Genomic DNA, 23,358 nt, shown 5'->3' on the forward strand with positions numbered 1-23,358 from the left:
GTGCAGTAATTATCATTGGATCTTGTTCTTATGGTAACAGAATTCTTCGGGACATTCTTTTATATCTGAAATTTTACTGCATTTTATATATAATTTATGTCTATTTGCGTTGAACCATAAAGTAGTTGCCTGAATTCTTAGGAAAATTATTAAACAAACAAAAAAAAAAAAACCAGATAATAAACTACGTGGGTCCATAAGGCTCATTTACAATACTGCATTTAAGTGAAATACTAGCACTAAACATAGTAACCAGTTTATTTTCTCTGTCTAACTTGCACAGGTAAAAGCTAATTGCTGACTGTGGGGTCTATTCAGGAAAAGTGACGATGTTGCCCAGAATTTTATCGGGCAACATCATCACGATTTTTTATGCGTTATTAAAACTTAAGTAAGCTATTCAGCATTATTTTCTGCAGGGACAGCGGTTGCGGTATCACGCCATCCATGCGATGTTACAGAAGGCATTGTTATCGGTTTCCGAAAACAATACCGTCTGTTTCTGCTACTGTACATGCTCAGTCATGCGCTTCCAAACAGTCTCTGTCCCGGCTTTGAGGTGACCGCAGAGGGGTAAGTTCAATTACTGCCTTTCCAAAGTGATTGACATGTGTATACAGACTTTATATTAGCCTGTATACATGTATATTTATGTGCTTTATTATTTAAAATGTGTGTGTGTGTGTATATATATATATATATATATATATTATATATATATATATATATATATTATATATATGTGTGTATATATTATATAATAGCACATGAATATACATGTATAAAGCCTGCGTACACATGTCAACCACTTTCGGCAGGTTTAACATGCTGTAATTGGACTTATCTGCCGGCGGTCACCGCAAACCAGGCATGGAGACTGGGCGGAGTTACAGGATGCTGCAGGGACTTGTGGGAAATATTCCCTCTGTCCCTGCAGTTTTTGGGCAATTTAAGGCATTATCTTCATATATAATGCCATTCTGAGATGGCGTTATATAAAGTAATGATTTTTCGAGCAATTTAACACTTTTTGCTTTGCTGAAGATCAATGGCTGATCCCTACAGTGCAAGATGGGAATTAATGGAGACTATAATTGCATTATCTTCTCCATTATCCCATTGCTGAATAGGGGATTTACAAAAAAAAAGCGGAAATTACAATTTCCGCTTTTTTTAATGTAAGAAAATCATTGCTGGATAGACCCCAGTGTACCTTTTCTGTTTAGTACACATTTTGAAACAGTGGTTTCCTAATGGTAAGAAACAAAATGTGATATTGGTTGAACTTTTAATAAAGAACCTATCAAATGGCTTTTATTAATGACATGTCTGTGTGTGTTTACTGTAACAGTAAATTTGATGCATTGTCTACTTGATGACTACCTTGCTCAAAGCACTATTAAGCCAATATTTTTTTTTTAATATTCATCAAAACATATATCAGAGGTAGACAACCTGTGGCATTCCAGATGCTGTGGAACCACACATCTCAGCATTTCCTGCCACAGTTTTAGCATGCCCTAACAGCAAAACTGTCAGGGTATGCTGGAATGTGTAGTTCCACAGCAGCTGGAGTACCATAGTTGCCTACCCCTGGCCTATATAAACACATAGGAGTCAATTTACTTAGGAACAAGTTGGTACCTGTGAGCTGTTTTCACAGCGAATTTGCACAACAAATTTAATATGCAATTGAATTCCAAACCTGTATTGCATTTTACCAGCAAATTTGTGTGTGGTTTTTTTTATTTTAATTTTTTATACTCTGAGCATGTGAAAAGGTCGGGAAAATCTTTTATGTTAAGGAAAAAGTGTTGGGACACCGTGCAGAACCTTTGGTACATCCCTCCCAATGAATATAATTGACATGTCAGTTTTCAGGTGATTTTCTCTGAAAATCTCAATAATGGGTTAAAGGGTATGAGACATGTATGTAAGTGTTGTGCTCATGGGACAGGGGTATTTGAAATTGCAAATGAAAGGTTATTTTTTTTTTTAGTTTTTTTTTAACTTTATACAAATTGAGAAATCACTTTACAGACATTTTTCTGTCCCCAAAAATACTGTAAAGATTTGTATTTGCTAAAAAAAACACCTGCTTGCTATCATTTTTCTACCATTAATAAAATTGCAAAAATCAGACATCTGACACCTTTTCAGTATCTCCAGTACTTTCCTTATGGTCACTAACCGAGCTATATGGTCCTGCTATCTTAATTGGCACTTTTTGGGGGATCCAGGATGATTCTCCCACTTTTTCATGCACTTCTCCACATTTTGTCAAAAAATCTTGCAATTCCTACTAATAATAATTTCTAATTAAATCCTGATTTCCTGATGCGAGTTCGCTTTCATGTAATTGAACAGACCTATTAGTTTAAACAAAATAACATAGGGCCCCATTTACAAACTAAATATAACCCCTTTAGCGCTCGCTAAAGGGGTTATACCATCTTGCTTTATTTAGTAAACAGCGGTAATCTAAGATTACCGCTGTTTGGAGCTGTTTGTACAGCATCGCTCTCGCCATCTAAAAGATGGTGAGAGCGATGCGGGCCCCATTGCCGGCAATGGAGACCCAGAGGTGCCTTTCCGGCTTCAACGAAGCCTTCCAGGCACTGCCAGGTCTTCCTGTCATGTACATGCGCAGACAGACCGTCGCGCATGCGCATGACCCTGGAGCCCCGTCGCTGGCAGCGTTAGGCTGCCAGCAGCCCAGAAGACGACCTCGTCGAGGACGAGGATTCCGCTGGACTTCGCAGGACCTCGCCGGAGGGGTAAGTATTACTAAATACCAGTGGAATTTTCGTTTGTATCACAGTGATACTAAACGAAAATTCCCGCTGGTATTTCCCTTCGTTTGTAAATGGGGCCCTTAATTAGCTAGATCCCATGCTTGTCTTGTAGTACTGTGTGAAGTAAGTGTTTTATGGCTGCTTTTGTAGGACTGGGTACAACCCAGTAAAGCTGGGGGTACACCTATACCATTGTTGGGCCATTCTTTCAATTTTGACCCATTCTTTTGATAATATCGCAAGAGTGTTTACGCACCTTGAGCATGTTTTAACTGGGCACATTTGAAGGACCGAATCTTATGTTCACTTTAATATTCAGTTGATTCCATTGGGCCATATCGGACCAAAAGTGCTGTGTGTACGCAACGTCAATCGCTCTTGCGATTCTCCATCAGCAGCAGCGTCTACTCTGTGGGCTTAACCAATTACCATGTCAGCAGCCGTGCCGGGCCCTGGCGAAGGGGATGTGGCCTAATATTGAGAGATGTGGCCACGATTTATTTAGTCAGTGGCGGGTGCGATCAGTGTGAACACTTCCCCCACAGGGATAGGGGACTGCTGCTTAGCCGCGAGCAGTCTCTCAGTGCATCCCAGCACACAGCAGCGTGTGCTAGGCTGCTGTGATGTACAGGGGATCGGAAGTAAAGTCGATTGAATATTGCTTTGAAAGAGTGATCGCAAAGGTGTGTTCCTAGCTTAAGTGCCTTAAGCACTTTGCATGGTACTAAATTGTTTACATCCATTACAGGAGAATTAGGTAAACAAAGTGCTGTAAAGGAGGAAACTACAATTTTAAGTATATTGCATAAACTAAATAAAAGGTAAATATAAAGCCAATAGATTTTTTTTTTCTGGCTTTATACTAACAAGCAAATTAGAAATTCAGTGAGAAGGTATTTGCGTCCAATAAGATGGCTTGTTTTCCCTCACAGGAACATTATCAATGTGTGGCTATTGTACTATACTGTGATGTGCACAGCCCAACATCGTTTTTTTCCAAAAAGCAGCATCTATACACCAATCAATACACTTGTTTTATACAAACCGGTCTGTATATCTTTCCACACATGACACGAAAGCAAACACTGCTGATTTGTCCAAACTGCTTGGTAGTTTATGTATTAAGTGCATTATATTTCTATTGTTGTTCTTCTATGCCTGCAAAGATTCTTTGCTTCTACTGTGCTCCTGGAGAGACAGCCAGAGAGGCCTCTTGCTAGGACAATGCTATGAGAGGCTGGAAGTCACCAGATAGTTCCTATTAAGGCTCATGTCTGGTACAACTCAGCAGCTGGAGAGCACAGCTGCCCAGCATGCAAATGGTAACTGTAAATCTGATGGAATTTAGAATTTTCTTTCCACTCTGAAGAGATGGATGTGGATCATAAAGCGCTGCGGAATATGTGTGCGCTATATAAATAACTGGTAATAAATAAATATTACGTTTTCCCACTGTGTAAACAATGCAGGAGTTTAGTGGGAGATGTATCAGCAACCATTCCGCTTCTACCTATCCTATGCCGAGGGCATTTTATAAAATGATGCCTAGAAGCTGGTTGCTATTGGCAACTTCTCCACCTGTTCTCTTTAAAATATTTGATACATCTTTTATTTATTTTTTTATAATTATCTGTATTAAAGATGACTATTGAAAAAAAAAAAAAAAAAACCCTAATAAAAGACCATCTAGTTGGAAGTTCAAAGACTGAGCTCTGTTGTGTCTCATGCTGTCATGTCCAGTTCTAGAACAAAGCCGATATTTCCTTTTTTTCCTGTACTTTGTTAGATCATAGAGAGTCCTGCATTAAACTTAGCCGTAGTTATAGGAAAATGTGAATATGACAGGAAAGCAGTCTTTTTTCACTGAGTAATCTGTTTTAACGTATCATATTAGCATTTCTGCTAGTATAATACAATCTTCCTCCCTTTCTCCAAATCAAAGATAAAGGTTGCTATAGACACTTTTCATGGCTTTCCCAAATTGCCAAGGGGATCCATCCTCAGACCATGTAAGGAAATGCCCACCTGCCACGGTCTAACACCGATTCCTCTAGGTCTTACTGTCACACCGGCAGCAACATTCTGCAGTTGTGAAAAATGTGGTGTATGCAAGAGCCCCATGGGTTTTTCTTCGTGTTCAGAGACATGTCGGTCTCTGGCAATGATGATAAATTATAGGTGGGGAGCCTAAACATAAATAATTACAACCAGGGCCGTAGCTAGGGTAATGCGGCCGGTGCCATGGCACAGGGCACCACAGGTCAGGGGGCGCTGTTTGGGCCTGTCAATTTCTGTTTATTATCATTCTTGCTTGTAGCTTCCTCTTATTTCATCCCCAGCATCTCCTGGCCTCTCCTATCTCTTCCCTGGCCCTTCCCCATGAAGCCATGGCCCTTTTTTGGGTGCATTATGTCCCTTTGAAAAATGAGGGGGGCGCCAATGCTCTTTTTGGCACAGGGCAGCAAAAAGTCTAGTTACGGCTCTGATTACAGCATCTTAATTGATGAATTCTTATCTATGTATTGCAATGTTGGAAGAGATCATTTGTGAAGTTGTTGTGCCTGGTACAGTAATATAAAGTAAACCTTTATGTCCTTGTGCTGTCGATTTTGAGTCCTTTGTTTGGCATGAAGAACAAAATAGTGTTTGGGCCTGGATACCTGGGGGAGGCTTTTTAACAGTTTTTGTTCAAAGTCAGATTAAAAACTAATCTCTTCCATTTGTGTCTGCTCATTTTCTGACCGTTTCCAGATATGTGGTGGGATTTAGCTACATTCTCATTTATCTACTGGGATAATAAGAATGTTGCGTCTGTCTGTTTGTTCCAAGTTGGCGCAAAAACTACTGAACTGATTTTCATGAAAATGCATCATAATGTAGTGGAAACTCCTAGAAATAACTAGCACTTTGTTTTATCTTGATCCGTCAAGTAACAACTAAGCAATAACACAGTGACATTGGAGTGAGCGGTGGGTGAAGGCGTGCTGCCACCAGTCTGTATAGCGCTGTTGGTCATGTGGGCCACTCCCGCGACAGGGCCTCTATGCATAGCAATACAACTATAACACCTCAAATAAATAATAAAATTGTGCCAATAGCGATTTCATCACTGGCAATACGAATAGATTTGCAGGAAAGCGCAGGACACTTTTTTTTTTTTTTTTTTTAAATGCACATCTAAAGGTCTCTAAATTGAATGAGTAACTAAACCCTCATCCATATTTTAAGCTAATGCAGTATAGTATAATGTATGAAATTGTTTAATTTGTTTTCATGCTTTTTATAAGCACTATATTGTATAGGTAGCTGACATTAGTGCGTGAAAGTGTTGAGCTTTAAAAGTAGAAACTTTTTCATATTTTTTTTTTTCCTGTCAGTCATATTTCACGACTTTTGATGCACCAGGACATGTGTTCTTCATGTGTTGAGCAATACTTCATTCAATTCAGTTATGTGTCCTGCTCAGTTCATGTACATTTAATAAAAAACACATGTCCAAAAATAAAATATTTATCCTTACAGCAGCTTTAAACAATATGTGACTTCACAGCTGCTGTGGACAGTCCCTGTATGTTCTGAAGGCCAAATTAACTTCTTATAGTTCCACAACAGTTGGAGAATCAGTTTGTCTGGTCCATGGTGTATTGAAGCATTACACTATTTAATTCACATTCAATTCATTTCCCTGTGTCCAAAAAAGCTATTGACCTTCGCAATAGTCGCATTCCGTGAATTTAATTGGAGAGGAATGAATCTTTCCTAGCATGGCCTATCAGATTGTAGATGTTTATTTGCCATCTTTACAGGACTTTGCTTCTGAAATTACTCTTTATTCTGTAGTATAGGATCAAGCCAAGATACATTCTATGAGAATGCTCCTCGTGATTGGAGCGACCTGCATATGTTATTTAGCAGAGTAAATTGTGTGCTTCTGGAAGTTGTAAGCCAAAGGTATATTTTCTCCTGCCTATGCTCTCGGCTACATATATCTACCCTTTATTAATTAAAGTAATAAGATAATTAACTAAGGCGTGGAAACACAGGCTGCCAACTCTTAAATCACACTTTTTAATTCACTCAGTGAGTACTTGCCAAAATGCAGCAACCTTATTCCACACATATTCTGAAGACCGTTTTGACCAACTAGCTGGTAACACAACCTGGTTCAAGAAATGGCTTGCAAAAAAGGTGAAAGACAAAGTAAGGAGAAGCCTAGTCAAGTGCTTGACCACATATTAAAGACATTATGGGGTCGATTTAATTGGACGAAATAAATTTGCTGCCGTAAGTGACTATATAAGTGACTATATGCTCGTAGGGCTGCTTACAGAATCCATGAGTCCCGTGGCGAGATTGGGCTGAGAGGAGGGGCCGAGCTGCGGGGCTATTATAATGGTGACTCACCTTCTTACAGGGCTGCGAGGTCTCCATTATTGTGAAGTGGCAGGTAGGTTCACAAGTTGATCACAATTGACTCTAGTTTAGGAAAAATGAGTGCAGATCGGACAGCACATAGCCAAACCAAATGAAGTTGCCACGTAGGCCTGAGTTGCATCCATGTTGCTATAGAGACTTGGCAGGTAAATTAACTATTTTTCCTGTTTAGTTTGTTGCATTTGTATTCAGTTGCATAGGTCCTATGAAGATGAAGCTGGTAGCAAAATCAGGTGCCACTCCCGGCCCCCCTGCTGTTACAAGAGAATCGCCTGCAGCGGGGGGGGGGGGGAGGAAGGGAGTCAGTGAAGCAATTCACACTTAAATGAGGGGCCAAACTGACGCAAGCGTGTGGCCATGCCCATATTTGGTCCTCAATGCCGGCCACGCCCACCTTCGATGCCGATCTGGCTACCCCTGCCCGGAAGAGGCAGCTAGAAAGTCAGCATCCGTGAGCAGAAAGCGGTGGTCTGTGAATGACATCGTTGACAGACAAATTGGGTGTACGCACCTGCCAATGCACTCGCAATATAACACCAAGTCTGTACCCAGCCTTCATTATCTGTGCACATGCCGTGCCTGTACTTGGGTTTCCATCTCCACTTTTACTAAAAAAAATATTTTTTATTGGAAAAATTGCTTTATGTGAATAATAAAGAATTTTTTCTTGGTAAGAACTCGGCTAGCAACTTTTTGGTCATATGGAGATAGTGTTGGCAAACAAGTCTGTGCTTGGGGTATTTTATTTAAGTGGTAGGAAGGGCTGGATGATTGGAGGAGTAGGTTACTCATGTAGATGATTACATTTGGGCATGACAGAGGAAATCTCAACTTTCTGCCATCGGGCACGCCACAGTAACATTTAAAATAAGTTACTCTGTGACAGCAAACCTGTTGTATACATAAACTACTGCAGTAGTCAGGTAAATGCCCACATTTGCAGGACTCAAAATGCCAAAGCAACTGGAATACATACTATTTACTGGTTTCTGTACTAGAATTTCTTCATGGGATTATTTCCAGGGCAGGCAGAGATGAGAAGTAACTAATCTCCTAATGCCAGCTAGTTAAAGACGTTATCCCTGCAGCACTATGTACCACACCTGAGACCTGTGCTAATAATAGGCTTTAATCTGCTCCACCTCAAGGATTACACTTTCAGAGCAGTCTTAATGCACAAAAACTTGGCGGTTTCCATAGAAGAGAAATTTGCTTGCCTGAAAACTCTTGTTTTGAAATGTCTTGCAGTATTTTCCCTTTTAATGTGACCGACTACAGAAGTTTTTTGGTTATTAATTTCCTATATGCAAGATGTCTAACTGCAAAAGTATAATTAACTAAGCAGTTGTAATTAATATAAAAGTACGTCTTTGACTGTTTTACCTTCTACCTAAAATTGTAGTTTTAAAATAGTTGTTTGCTGTTCCGTCACCAAATGACTATGTAAAATGTGTGAATTGAACACTGAAACAACAGGATGACCTCAGCTGTGTTAGCAATTTATGTAAATGTGTCACTACTAAGACCTGCCTTTTTATATATTTCCTTTTTTTGTATCTGGTGCACAGGTAAACTGAACATAAGGAGGAGCTCAAAGCAACAAACTAGATGTTTTGCTTCCACTTTGTAAACAGAATGACAGGGGGAGATTTATCAAGCCTTGGAGAGAAAGTATCAACCAGTGAGCTTCTACACTACCTGTCATTTTCCGAACACAGCCTGTAAACTTAGTTAGTAGCTGATTGGTTAATAATTTATCTCTCTCCAAGGCTTGATGCATCTCCCTAATCTGTATGATTGGGTTCTCAGCTGCTAAACCTCACATACGAGAGCACTCTTTGTCGGTTATTGAATGGACATCAACCACTACTTATTAGACCCTTTTGTCTGCCCAGAAACTCTGATTAGACAGACTTCAACCTAATTTTATTTTCTTTGACCACTTTAGCTACTTACTCTTCATTTCCATTTAACGGACCAGCTTGGGACACTTTCAACATTCTCATTGATGCCATGACAACTACTCTTTATGGTCGTCTTGTTCCTTTCTTCAGCTATTGACTGTGATGTAGCACTGCTGACTGCTTACTTTTAATCAAACGCCCCTTCATTTCTCACAAGTGTACTCTGTGATCTCATACCTGTCATGCTGAGATACACAGGAAGGAAATGCACATGGAAATTTTCTACATTGAAGTCTTTGCCTCTAACCAATGTTCCTGTAGCACACATGGATGAATGCCATCTATTCCAGGTGCTTTATCTGTTTTTAACTATGAAAGTGTTTTCCTAGATTAATATGGGAAAATTAAACTAGCTGGTCCATGAATGTTAATAGTAAAGTGCCTCAGTAACGTCATTCGGTCCTATTGGATTCATCTGCTGCATTTCCGCAATTATTGGCTCTTTAATGGCTTTATCCACCGTTTGCAGTGGAATTAAAGTGTATTTGGTAATTCAATATGTTAAAATTAGTGGCATTTAAGCACCCTTTTACTTTGAGTTCCCAAAATTGTAACCCTTTCATTGCACTGTTAATCGGTGTCCAGAATATTTCCTTCCTTGTTGACCTGCCTTGGTGGAATCTGGCACTCAGCATTAGTAACAAGTTGTTCATGTGATTACTTTCATGGGTCTGTTGAGTGCAGGGACACGTTCTCTTTAAGAAAATAGTAACTAAAGCCTTTATGGATTTAACAGTTGGCATGATGGATTATTCTTTTTTTCCAAACCACCTTTTTCTGTACTTTTGAATAATCTGCAGCCTCAGCTTCATGCAGCTCATATTACCTTTTATAGAGATGCTGCTGACCTTGACTGCTGAAGTAACTGTACTATTTAATCTCTGTACTCATTCAGACTCTTTATCGTCTGGTCATATGAATGTATGCTGCTACAGCCTGTCATACAGAAGTTTTGTGCCCCGAAGAGGCAGCACGAGTGACTGCCAGATGTCGGTACAGGGCAGGAGTCTCACCACCACTTATAATAATAGAGGCTGAGAGCCACTTCAAAACCTGGTGGTTTAACAAGGAGTGGGAGAGAGGTTAATATTAAGCAGGGGTGTCTGATCTAATATCAGAGAGGATCTGCGCTTGTTTAAGTAGGAAAAAATATTTTGATCAGCACTTTGCCCCAGGGGCCAGACAATTAGCTTGGCATGGTATCTTGCCCAGTGTATAAAAATTCAAAGACCCAGAAATCCTAGGGCTGGATATGTATTTTCTGTTTGTATGTCTGTATTGGCACACCACTGTTTGCATGTTGGTGTGCCAATACAGACAATATGGAGTCTATTCAGCAATAGTGACTATGTTGCCCACAATATTATCAGAGAACATCGTCACGATTTTTTATTAATTATAAATATTTATGGCTGCTATTCAGCATTATTTTCTGCAGGGACAGTAGTTGCGGTAACACGCTGTCCCTGTGATGTTACAGAAGGTATTGTTATCGGTTTCCGAAAACCATACCTTCTGTTACTGCTACTGCGCATGCTCAGTCATGCACTTCCGAACAGTCTCCGTCCCGGCTTTTAGGTGACCGCCGACGGGAAAGTGCATCTCCAGCCTGTCCAAAGTAATTGACGTGTATACAGGGAAACGGTATGATTTACCGTCGGACCCATGCCGGCGGTTGGAATCCTGACAGCGGCATCCCGGCAGAGGAGGAAATCCCGTTCGTCAAAGGTAAGTATGTTCTAACCTATTCTACCCCCTAACACTAACCCCCCCCCTTCCCCACCTAAACTCCCGGGGGGGTGCCTAACCCTAAATCTAAACTTAACCCTAACCCGCGGCTATCCGCGCCCGGCGTCCCTTTGAGCGGGATGTGTATGTCTAATGACAGGAATCTATATATCGACGCCTGTCTTTAGTCCCTTGCCGGGATATGACAGTCAGAAAGCCGGCTGTCGGGATTAGGTCCGCCGGCTTCCCGACTGCATACCAGATACAGGCTTTATATTCGTCTGTATGCATGTATATTTGTGCTTTTATATTTAACATTTAAATATAAATGTTAAATATAATAACACATAAATATAAATGTATACAGGCTAATATAAAGCCTGTGTATACATGTCAATCAATTTGGCAGGTTTAACAGGCTCTAGAGTGACTTACCTGTCTGCCGTCACTGCAAACTAGGGACGGAGACTGGGCGGTGTTGCACGATGCTGCAGGGACTTATGGGAAAATTTCCCACTGTCCCTGCAGTTTTTGGGGAATTTAATGTCATTTCTTCATAGAACGCCATTCTGAGATGGTGTTATATAAACTAAGGATTTTTTGAGCAATTTAACGCTTTTTTTCTTTGCTGAATAGCAAAAAGCGTTAAAGCACTGTAGTGATCAATGGCTGATATCTGCCAGATGGGAATTAATGGAGGAGAAGATTGCATTCTCTTTTCCTTTAACCCGTTGCTGAATAGGAGATTTACTTAAAAGGCGGAAATTATGATTTCCGCCTTTTTTTATGTAAAATAATCATTGCTGAATGTGTCTTATCATATCATATATAGTGTCATCAACCTTTTTAGATATACTTTATACACTCAGTAGCTACTTTTTTAGGTGCAACTGCTGGTTATTGTAAATATCTGCAGTCCATCATGTGGCAGCTGCTCAATACATGAAAGTATGCAGACAAAGACAAGATGTTCAGGGTTTCATTGAAAACACCAGAATGGGGAAGAAGTGTGTTCTTCAAAGTGACTTTTACTGTTCAATGACTGGTGGTACCAGATGGGATGGTTTGAGTTTATCAGAAACTGCTAATCATTTATGTGTATATAATATGTATTTATTTATTTAAGGGGTGTGTCTAGTGCACAGGTTCTCAAAATCTGACCTCAGGACCCCAAACAGTGCATGTTTTCCAGGTCTCCTCACAGAATCACAAGTGAAATAATAATCTCCACCTGTGGATCTTTTCAAATGTGTCAGTGAGTATTGAATACACCTGTGCTCCTGCTGGTTGACCTGGAAAACGTCATCTGTGTGGGGTCCTAAGGACTGAGTTTGAGAACCACTGGTCTAGTGCAAACTTAAGAGAGCTGCATGGAGGCCCCGCCGCCCACCCTCCTTCCCTTACTCACTGACTGCCTCCTAGCCACAGCCTCTCAACTCCTCCCCCGCCAGCACTGTATGTGTCTGCAACTGGCACCCCCAATTCCCCACACTCAAGCCCAACCCTCCCACTTGTGGACCCCCTATCCCACTTGTGTAAGAGGGATTCGGTGTCTGCTGCCCTGCGGGTGTGCTCTCGTAGCTTACCTGGCGTCGCCTCCTCTCACCTTTAGGCTGTATGGGTAACAGACTGTCCTGGTATGCCAATCTGGGAGGGAGGAAATAATGTGAGAGCCGTCTTCCTCAAGGCAGACTGACACGTCTTACTGAACAGAGAACCACTCGATACAGGTATTTGGGTTTTAAGTGAAGATAATCCCTGGCACTTTTGGCCTTAGATCCTGAGTTTCACCTATAGGTACTCGCGCACCAGGTGGAGACTCGACCTTGCACCAGATTGCAAGGCCCACTGTCCTCCCAGAAAGAAAGACAGGTAGAGACACACAGTAAGTGACCGTACACACACACACACACACACACACACAGATGTTTCTCACTGTGACCATTCTTGTTCTTCGTCTGCTCATTCGCCTACATATCCCTGTAAGGTGGCAACAAAACACCACAGTCGTGCAGGGCCTAAACTTAACTTAAGTGTGCCACACAACTACACTTACTACAACATCATCGCCCTCAACCTACTGTGTGTGTAGTGTGCACAACGATTTAAATAACCGTTCTAACATTTGCCCTGCACAGAACAACAACCACAATGACAGACGGTTATTACACAAGAGCAAACCTCAGTTCTGTCGCTTTAAATGTAATCTGCCTACCTGCCTAAGCAGAGCTGACCAGCCTTTCTCTAGCCCCGGATAATGGTGACTGCGGATGGGTAACGTATATTTAAGTGGGGGCCTGATAGCCCTCCACGTGAGGGGAGCAGGACACAATGTGTGCGGAGCTGGACCACTCCTCCACAAGGGAAGCAACGGGAAGGTGGGTGCCACACAGATATTCACACCTCCGTATAGAAATATGCAGCGGCTGCCTATCAGTTTATAATTATTGTGACCTGGGCCTAATGCTCAGTCACTCTCAAAGGCTCCGTGCCCTGGGCCTAGTGCCCATGTATGGTCTTGCAGGTGGCTCAGGCTATCAGCCTGCCTTCTTCAGGGCACAGAGAAGGGACTCGGGCCTAATGCCCAGAGTCCCCTTTTATTAATAATGGCCCAGGTCTATGGGCCTGCCTATTGGTGGACACACAGTGACCTTGACCTAAAGCCCAGGGTAACTTTATCAAGGGCACAGGCCTATCGCCCGCACACAATTAGTGATCATGGCCTCAACCACACCTAATTGGGGACAATACCAAATTTACAGGGCCTAGTGCCCTCTACAGCGCCTTGGTTAGTGCCTGCCTAATCACTCACAGGCCTAATGCCTGTCACTGCCCACGGGCCTACTGTCTGAATGCCCTGATGGTCAAGGGAGGGGTTGATAATACCAGTGGCCCAAGGCCGTCTACCGGTATGTTGGGAGAGGCTGCAGTGGGGAACTTTGTTAGCTCTTTTACTTCCCACCGCTGTAGCACTCCCCAGTCCTCAACTTCTTTCTTGTGCCGCTGGCCCACCCTGGCCAGTGTCGCTGCCTCTTGTCTGCGTCCAGCCGTGTCAGTTCATCCTCTTTGTTTCCACGGCCACAGGAGCGCTTTCCGAGGCGTCCGCCTTCTCTTCATGGGGTCTGATCTCCCTCTCTGACAACAGACACCTCCCACTCTGCGTGATCTAATATGACACCACAAGTGGGCGGGGCTGTGAGGTGGCGAGCCATTGTTGGCTCACCACGTCCGCCTCCGTTTGGCTGCAGGAAGAAGCGACGGTCATTTGGAGCAGCCTGCGAGCCAATCATGGCTCGTGGGCTGCACCAAATGCACGCCGCTTCTTCCACTTGACCGGCGCTGGGAGCAGATGCACCGTCCCAGCGCCGACTTCATGCTGTCTGTTTACCTGGTGCTTGGCACAGAAACACTATCCCAGTGCAGGCTGCTGATGTCTCTACCCGCTGCTACAGCTGCACTGTTGCTGGGATCAGAAGCTTAATCCCAGCACTGTTTGCCGTGCTCCTCCCCACACTTGTGGCCCCCCATTTTGGATGAGATGGTGGGGCAAGAAGAATAAAACTTGAGGGAGAGGATGAACGAGTTAGGTGGTGGTGGGCAGGTGAAAGAGGCAGAGATTGGGAAGGCGGGAGGAGGCACCTGTCAGTACTTGGAGTAATACAATACTTTTCTTAAAGGAAGCTTTAATAAAATTAACAATTTCAAATACATTAGTAGTGGGTGGTCAGCGGCAATCCAAGAAATTGGTAGCACATGCGAGGTTTGAGTTGCAAGTAGAGGTAAATATTTGTTTGTGTTTTGTCACTGGCAACATTTTAAGGAAGCTTTGTAGTACACGTGGGCATTTAGGGACTAGTTTGGACATTTTGCTATAAGTTGGGGTCAGAAAGCAGGTTTGTAACTTTTGTAGCCACTAGAGGTAGAGCTTAGTGGAATGTGGAAGATCTGTTGGGCATTGTGAGTTAAGTGATAAGGGGGCAGTCCTTTAGGGGGGTGTTTTTAATTACTGAAGTTAGGAATAATGTGCAGCCTTTTTTTTTTTTCAAAGGCTGCACATTCTACAGCCATGGCCAAAAGTTTTGAGAATGACACAAGTATTGGTTTTCACAAAGTCTGCTGCTTCAGTTTTTATGATGGCAATTTGCATATACTCCAGAATGTCATGAAGAGTGATCAGATGAATTGCAATTAATTGCAAATTCCCTCTTTGCCATGACAATGAAATTAATCCAAAAAACATTTCCACTGCATTTTAGCCCTGCCACAAAAGGACCAGCTGACATCATGTCAGTGATTCTCTCATTAACACAGGTGAGTGTTGACGAGGACAAGGCTGGAGATCACCCTGTCATGCTGATTGAGTTAGATAACAGACTGGAAGCTTTAAAAGGAGGGTGGAGCTTGAAATCATTGTTCTTCCTCCTTCACCATGGTTACCTGCAAGAAAACGCGTGCAGTAATCATTGCTTTGCACAAAAAGGGCTTCACAGGCAAGGATATTGCTACTAGCAAGATTGCACCTAAATTAACCATTTTTCGGATCATCAAGAACTTCAAGGAGAAAGGTTCAATAGTTGTGAAGAAGGCTTCAGGGCGCCCAAGAATGTCCAGCAAGCGCCAGGACCGTCTCTTAAAGTTGATTTAGCTGTGGGACCGGGACACCACCAGTGCAGAGCTTGCTCAGGAATGACAGTAGGCAGGTATGAGTGCATCTTCATACACAGTGAGATGAAGATTTTTGGAGTTTGGCCTGGTGTCAAGAAGGGCAGCAAAGAAGCCACTTCTCTCCAGGAAAAACATAAGCGACAGACTGATATTCTTCAAAAGGTACAGGGATTGGACTGCTGAGGACTGGGGTAAAGTTATGTTCTCAGATGAATCCCCTTTAAGATTGTTTGGGGCATCTAGAAAAACGCTTGTCCGGAGAAGGAAAGGTGAGCGCTAGCATCAGTCCTGTGTCATGCAAACAGTAAAGCATCCTGAGACCTCATGTGTGGGGTTGCTTCTCAGCCAAGGGAGTGAGCTCACTCACAATTTTTGCCTAAGAACACAGCCATGAATAAAGAATGGTACCAAAACATCCTCCAAGAACAATTTCTCCCAACCATCCAAGAACATCTTGGTGACGAACAATGCCTTTTCCAGCATGATGGCAAAAGTGATAACTAAGTGGCTCGGGAAACAAAACATCGAAATTTGGGGTCCATGGCCAGGAAATTCCCCAGTCCCTAATCCCATTGAGAACTTGTGAACAATCCTCAAGAGACGGGTTGATACACAAAGACCCACAAACTCTGACAAACTCCAAGCATTGATTAGGCAAGAATGGGCGGCCATCAGTCAGTATGTGGCCCAGAAGTTGATAGACAGTATGCCAGGGCGAATTGCAGAGGTCTTGAAAAAGAAGGGTCAACACTGCAAATATTGACTTTTTACATAAACTTAATGTAATTGTCAATAAAAGCCTTTGACACTTATGAAATGCTTGTAATTTTACTTCAGTATACCATAGTAACATCTGACAAAAAGGTCTAAAAAGACTGAAGCAGCAAAGTTTGTGAAAACCAATACTTGTCATTCTCAACTTTTGGCAATGGCGGTACATGCATTCTATAAAGTGCATCAGATTGACCGATTTTATTGTGGTTTTATACCATTTGCCCAGTGGTTAGCATTGCTGCTTTACAGAGTAGGCTTCAGGAGTCTGATTGTTCAGAGATTGTTCGATCCTAGGTTTACATGGGTTTCCTTCGGGTGCTCAGATTTCCTCTGTCCAAAAAGCAGATTGATCTGCTAACACTGCTGAGAAAAATGAAATCCTAGTGTGGGGGGATACTTGTGTGGTATAGAACTTAGACCCGTATTCAATTTGAGCGGACTCGCAATACTTTTCCGCCTCCTGGACTTTTCGCCTACATCGCCTGTTTTATAGGCGGAAAAGTATTGCGTGTGTGCCCGCGTATCCCCATATTCAATTTGAAAGTAGGTGAAAATGGGACCCGGCGAAACTTAAACAAGCAGAAAGTACTGTCAGATTTGGTGAAATCAGCCTCACCCCCCAAAAGATGCTGTTAGCTATGGTTACCCCCGATTTGGCTTGCTGAAGGGATATGGTGTTTTTAAACTGGCTCAATAGCTGCTAAATAGCGTTTTTGTATAAGTGCTGCAGAATAGTATTCAGGATTATTTTTTGCAGAAAATAACTTATCCCAGCAAATTTGGGGTACTTGAAAATGGGGGCCAGCATATTTTAAAGTGGCTAAAGTTAAGTTGACAAAATCGTGAAAAATGCACCTGCCGCAAGCCCCTGCAATTAAAAACACACATGGGACATACTTGGGGACCCCCCAGATTCTAGTTCGCTAGTTTTTAACTTTGTCCCCCAACATTGTTTTTTTTTTTTGCCCCCAAATTCAAAGTGATTTTTTGGGGTGTTAAGTGTTTTTTAAACATTTTTTGACAGTCTACCTCTGGGGGACTGTCTGAAGGCTGCACGGGGGTTCCCACAACGTTGCACCCCAAAACCCCAACTCTGCCCTTTTCCGCCTGTTATTCTTAGGCAAAACTTTTCTGCCTATTACATTGCATTGACTTTCCACCTAGGCGGAAAGTCTTTCAAATTGAATACGGCGATACTTTTCCGCCTGGGGAAATGACATAATCGGCGAAACTTTTCCGCGGATTTCGGCTTTTCGCCTCAAATTGAATACGGGCCACAAACTGTAACCTCAAATGAAGCATTGGCTGTTGTGACTCTTTGTGCACTCTTTGTACATCGCTGCGTGACATGATGGTGCTATATAAATGAACTATATAATAAATACATTTGATATATGCAGAGTGGTTCCTTTCAGATACACTGGGCTAATTATTCCTGAATCTATAACTACAATACATTGTGTTGGGGGATTGAGGGAAATTTTGATATGGACTTCCTCCTCTTCAGATAATTGATACATTGTTAGCTAATACATGAGTCAATGTAAAATATTATGTACAGAATAGGGAATTGGAACAAAATATGAATATTTTAACAGTAACATTTTTCTCTAGGAAATCACATGACTGCTTAATAAACCACAGCCAAAATGAATTGCTGAATTGTTCAGATTTTTCATTTGGCACTCTATTGTGAAGCCTTTAGTTATTGGAATGCTATGTTTTCGTATTGCATAATATCACAAGTAGCACTGGTCTTGGCTAAGGATGTAGTTCTACTTTTTCAAGAAGTGCTACTTAAAAAAAGAAATCTATAAATGAAAGAAAAGGCAGTCCCTGAGAATATTCATTAAATTAATAACAAATGACCTACATTTACTAAGCAGCACATAAAGTTTAAAACAAAATAAAAAAATTGCAGAGGAAAATTCTTCCTCCAAGATGTCTCTTCCGGATGTGATCTCTCTAGAGAAAAATTAGGAAACTCCACTCCAGTTTTCCGTCTAATCCACGTAATGTCTGTTATATTTTGCAGCTGTACAAATGATGACAAATTTAAAAGGAGGCTTTTGTAGTAATTGAGATGAGCTAATATAGAAATGTACCGTAGTTTATACTTAACACTAATGCTTATATTTAGACATTGCTGCATCTCGTCAGTAATTATATGACCAATTTAAATGAATAACTAGGATTTTATGGGGTAGGCAAAAATATCTGGAGCAAAGACTTCCTAGAATAACATCTGGTTTCTAATGTATGTAAATATCCCATCTTTATAGGACAGGAAAAGTTTACTTGTAAAAGAAATGTTTATAGATTTATAGCAGAACTGAAATTCATAATTGCATATGCAACCCAATATTGTGATGTGTCTGTGTCTTGTCTCTATTGTCACTAGATGATGTAAAGCTCTTCTGTTTAACGTTCAAGTACAGGCACAACACAACTAGTTACTTTTTACTTGTATATTTGGCATGCTTTTGCATGCCTGACAACTCATATACCCACCTTTAAATAGTTAATGCTAAAATTATTAAAAGTATATGATATCACTAAAGTTGTATTCTGCAATTTGTCCTGTAAAATGCAGCTGTGCGAATGGTTATCTGTGAAATCATGTCTACCTGCTTCATCAAACAAATACTGTCCTGAATGCCATCTAACACCATTACAAATGTAGCTGATCTCCTGACTGATTATAAGCTTGTTTGGCTGTAGTGTATTTTGCAGTGTGCAGAGGGTTTTACTGTAAATTGATTACATTTGCTATTGGTACCCTTTCAAACTTGTTAATTTACTAGGATATAAAATGCAAATAAAACCATATAAATTGAAATCAATTTTGAAACCTTTAGGAGGGCAGATTCGATTTACAGTAAATGATGCTACTGTATAAATGTCGGCAATTAGGGACTGCCTTACTGACTAAGCAAGTGGCCCAGTGAAATAGGAGCATTTATGGCATTTAACGGTCACAATACCGACTGCGGAATACTGACAGATTGTGTAGGTAAGTAGAAGAGTCAGGGGGACGGTTAGGGTTAGGCACAGGAGGGAGGGTAAGGGTTAGGATGCGGGAGGGGTGGGTTAGGTGGAGGGTAAAGGTTATATGTTCTGGGATTCTGAATGTCGGGATGTCGGTATCCTGACCGCTGGGATCCCGTACCTAACCCTTTGTGTACTCCTTGCCCTTACAGTAGTTTTTTAGATATGTGCTGGATATAGGGGGAGATTTATCAAAGCTTGGAGAGTGATAAAGTAACATCCAATCAGCTCCTTACTGCCATTTTACTGGCTGTGTTTAATAAATGACAGGAGCCGATTGGTTGGTACTTAATCTCTTTCTACTTGATCTCCCCCATAATATCATAGCTAATATAACAGTGTGCTAATACATTACAGTAAAGAACTCAGGAGCTGATGCATTAAGAAAACAGATTTTTTTTTTTTTTGTATTGCCAGAGTAAAGGTTATATATTAATAGGGATATTGGTAATATCCCCTTTTAGGGGTGCCTATTTTTCGAGTGTCATGGTGGTTCTAACCTGTTTTGTTAACTGCATCATTTGATCCAGTTCTCAAAACAGAAGCATTAAACCAATTCTTTATTCTTGGTGTAAAACACTTTTTGTAATGCAGTACTACTCCTTTAGTTTGATTTCTAAAAAATGAAAGGTGCCAGGTAATTATAGACACAACTGTAGCTAATCAGTGCCGTGCTGCTTCCACTTGTACCACTATTTCAAATTTCCCTGGCTCAAGTCAAGATTCCCTTATGGAGACTAACACATGATCCATCCAAGTGGAGGACGTAGCGCTAATGTAGTACAGTGATTTCTGTATAAATAAGTACAAAAAAACCCTGTTAAACCCCATTCATTTAATTAATGTTATATTTTAAAAGTGAAAACCATTAATATAGATCTTAAAATACTGAACCTGCATCACTTGGATAAAAGTGAGTGTCATGTCTTTTCACCAGGCATGAAATTATTTCTACAGAAGTGGGAGGCTCTGGGATGCTGGTTTATTCTCTCAGGGAGAGCTCTGTGAAATTTACGAGTCTCCTGGATATTCGGGAGTGTAGGCAAGTATGAACTTCTGAGGATTTCCTAATTCTAGTACAGGTTGTAGGTCTCTTACGTATTCTTTGCAAGGTTTTCATTAACTTTCTATCAAAAAGGCAGTATCTAAGCATAACACAGACACCTCAAATTATATTTTCAATGTTCATAAGGTCATACAGAACCACTTATTTAAACGCTATACCATGGTGGAAAATTCAATTTAACGCGATGTGGAATACCGCTGGGAATGAGTGCCTTAAGCTGTAAGCCCTCGACTAGAGGATTCCTGCTAATACCCTACTGAGGAAACTAGTGCCGCAATGCTAGGTGTGGGCTTACTACGTGCGCTAACAGCATCGCGCCAGGCACTAAAGTTGGAGAATGACGTTCACCGCAACTAAACCCCTAGCATTAGAACGGCAAATTGTATCTCCCAACTTAGCTGCCAGGTTCGATGCAGACAATTGAATACCATCGGGCACTCATTCCTGGTGCTATTCAACATCGCATTCAGTTGAATTTCCCCATGTGTGTGCCTTTTTCTCCTGTTAGGTGGCCATGTAGTGAGCATTGTGGTGCCGTAGAGTAGATATATAGAAATCCTGCACAACTTGTATTCTTTAGGGACCAGGGCCTTCATTCATGCTAAGATGAATTTAAGATTGGACAGGATGCTCAAGTGGTTATATTGCCAAAACCAAACATGATAGTAATAAACTATTACATGTCACAGACTAAAAGCAGGGCCTACAGCCATGCAGCAGGTATCTGACTGTAGGAGCAGAAGTCTGCATTAAATGCAACATGCCACATTGGCTATTAGTATATGGATGGAGGTTGGCCTCTGGTGACGCACAATTTTCTTTTTTTCTTCTTGTACATTCCTGCTAATTAGGTTGACACATCGATTACTAATGACTGCACCATTTTGCACCGAGGAAGCATTTGATGAAATGTGAAGATTGAGAATCCTTCAGTTCACATTGGAGTCTGATTTGCCTGAAGAAACAAGAAAAGAGGGAATTGGGAGCGGGGTTCCCTTATAACTGTTTTCCACCAAAATCCCAGGTCCAGTAACAGGACGCTGAACACTTTTAAAGCTGTGTTGCAGTGGATTGAACCCCGTTTTACACTGCAGGCTGGACCAGGGATATTGACGGGGCTTACCTCTGCTGGTGCTTGGAGATTACATCCACTCCAAGCGCCAGGAAATGTGTCTCTCTCTATGCTGTGAACGGGACCTGGGTAGTATGACCCAGGATACCCGTTTCCACTGAGCCTTACCTGGGTCTTACCCACGTAAAACCCTGCTCGAGACCCGGGTTGACACTGTAATAACACAGATTCTTGTGGTGGTGGAAAAGGGTATTAAATGGCAGGGCTACCTATAGATGGGACTTGCCTGTAGTTGTTAGCAGGGGCGTATTAAGAGAGTAGGGGGCTGGTGTGTATTCCTCGTCCAGGGCCCTCTGCTGGCAGCAGACTAACCCGTCTGACCGCCGACCGCGGCATCAGTAGACTCTGGGCACTAATCTGTGCCCAGTGTCTACTGCGCAAGAGCAGATTGCCAGGGAATGGCGCCGCCGCCATTTTCCTGGTGATTTCCTCACTGCGCATGTATAAAACGCAGGAAAATGGCCGTGGCTGACATTTTCTGGCGTTTTGTGCAGGGCTGAGAAACCTAATATGTATATGGTGCAGGCCTCCCTGGGCCCAGGGGCCCGTGTGCACCGCACACCCTGCACCCATTATATATACGTCCCCGGTGATTTGGTTTTTAATGGAGGTTTTTAAATTATTCAGGCTGCTGCCATGAAGTTGTATTTACTAGAATTGCAAGCTACCATGGCAATACACAATTAAATGTAACATTTAGCAAGTATGAGGTTGTTTATGGATCAAAAAAAGAAAACTATATAACAAGGCTAGACACTTTTAACATGCATAAGCTTAATGTGAAGTGACAATGACAGAAAAGCACTATTAATACTTTAGTATGAAAAACCCTATTCGCACATGGAAGCTGAGAATAGCGTGATATATTTAAGTCGTCCTAAACATAACCGTTATGCTGTAGCCCACAGAGAATAAGTTTACTGGATTCTGAGCCACTTAAGGCATTTTGTCATTTTAAAAAGCAATTAAAGCCATCATTGCTGCCTCCCAGAGCTGGGGGTCAAGAGTATTACTATACACACAAACTGTATATGTAATTTATTATTGTTTGTGTGTGGAAAAAAAAATATTGTTGAAGAGAAAAACTTTTATTTCTATCAGGATGGAAAAAAAATCAGCTTGTTGCGGTAAATACGTTTTTGTGCCCTCTGTTTTTTTTTGGGTGGTTTTTTGAGCAGAAGAGGGGCTGTCCAGCCATTGAGAAAGCACCGCTCTTTATGAGCTAAATTCAGTCAGTGCAGATTATTGCTGATTCTATACCCATACTTGCCTGCTTTTGAAAAAGCATTTCATGGAGATTGTGAAAGCAACACCTATGAGTGCGGCGTTACAGTGGACGAGTTCTGCTACATCTTAGGGGTGTGTCATAAAATTGTTTTACATCCAAATGTAAATGAGCCCAAAAGCAGTTAGTAACGTTAGTAAGATCTACTTGTTGGTGAAAACACACTGATACTTTTCAGAAAATGCATAGGGATCATTGTGCTTTATATCCAATGCAGGGAAATTTATACTAATGATCCAATTTGAATGTATCTTTTTTTTTTTTTTTTTTTTTTTTTAAACTGCACCTAAAGGCGCGTACACACTAGGCGATCAGGAAAGACAGTACGATTACGACATCGTAATTGTACCGTCGTTCTTGATCCCCTCTAGTGTCTGCACTGAACGATCAGTCGTTCAGTGCAGGCACTGTCCATCATTCCTGAACATGCCAATTTCTCCTTATCGGCAGATTGTGCTGCATGTTAA

The 23,358-nt window shown here is 41.6% G+C and overlaps 1 protein-coding gene across 2 annotated transcripts in view; it reads left to right on the forward strand.

Annotated features, from left to right (window-relative positions):
• GPM6B (glycoprotein M6B) overlaps positions 1-23,358 on the forward strand; it is a 128,585-nt gene that overhangs the window by 23,336 nt on the left and 81,891 nt on the right. The gene's annotated exons all lie outside the window — the stretch shown is intronic.

This window comes from Taudactylus pleione, unplaced genomic scaffold (genome assembly GCF_031769625.1).
Source record: "Taudactylus pleione unplaced genomic scaffold, aTauple2 ptg000265l, whole genome shotgun sequence".
NCBI classification, from domain to species: Eukaryota; Metazoa; Chordata; class Amphibia; order Anura; family Myobatrachidae; genus Taudactylus; species Taudactylus pleione.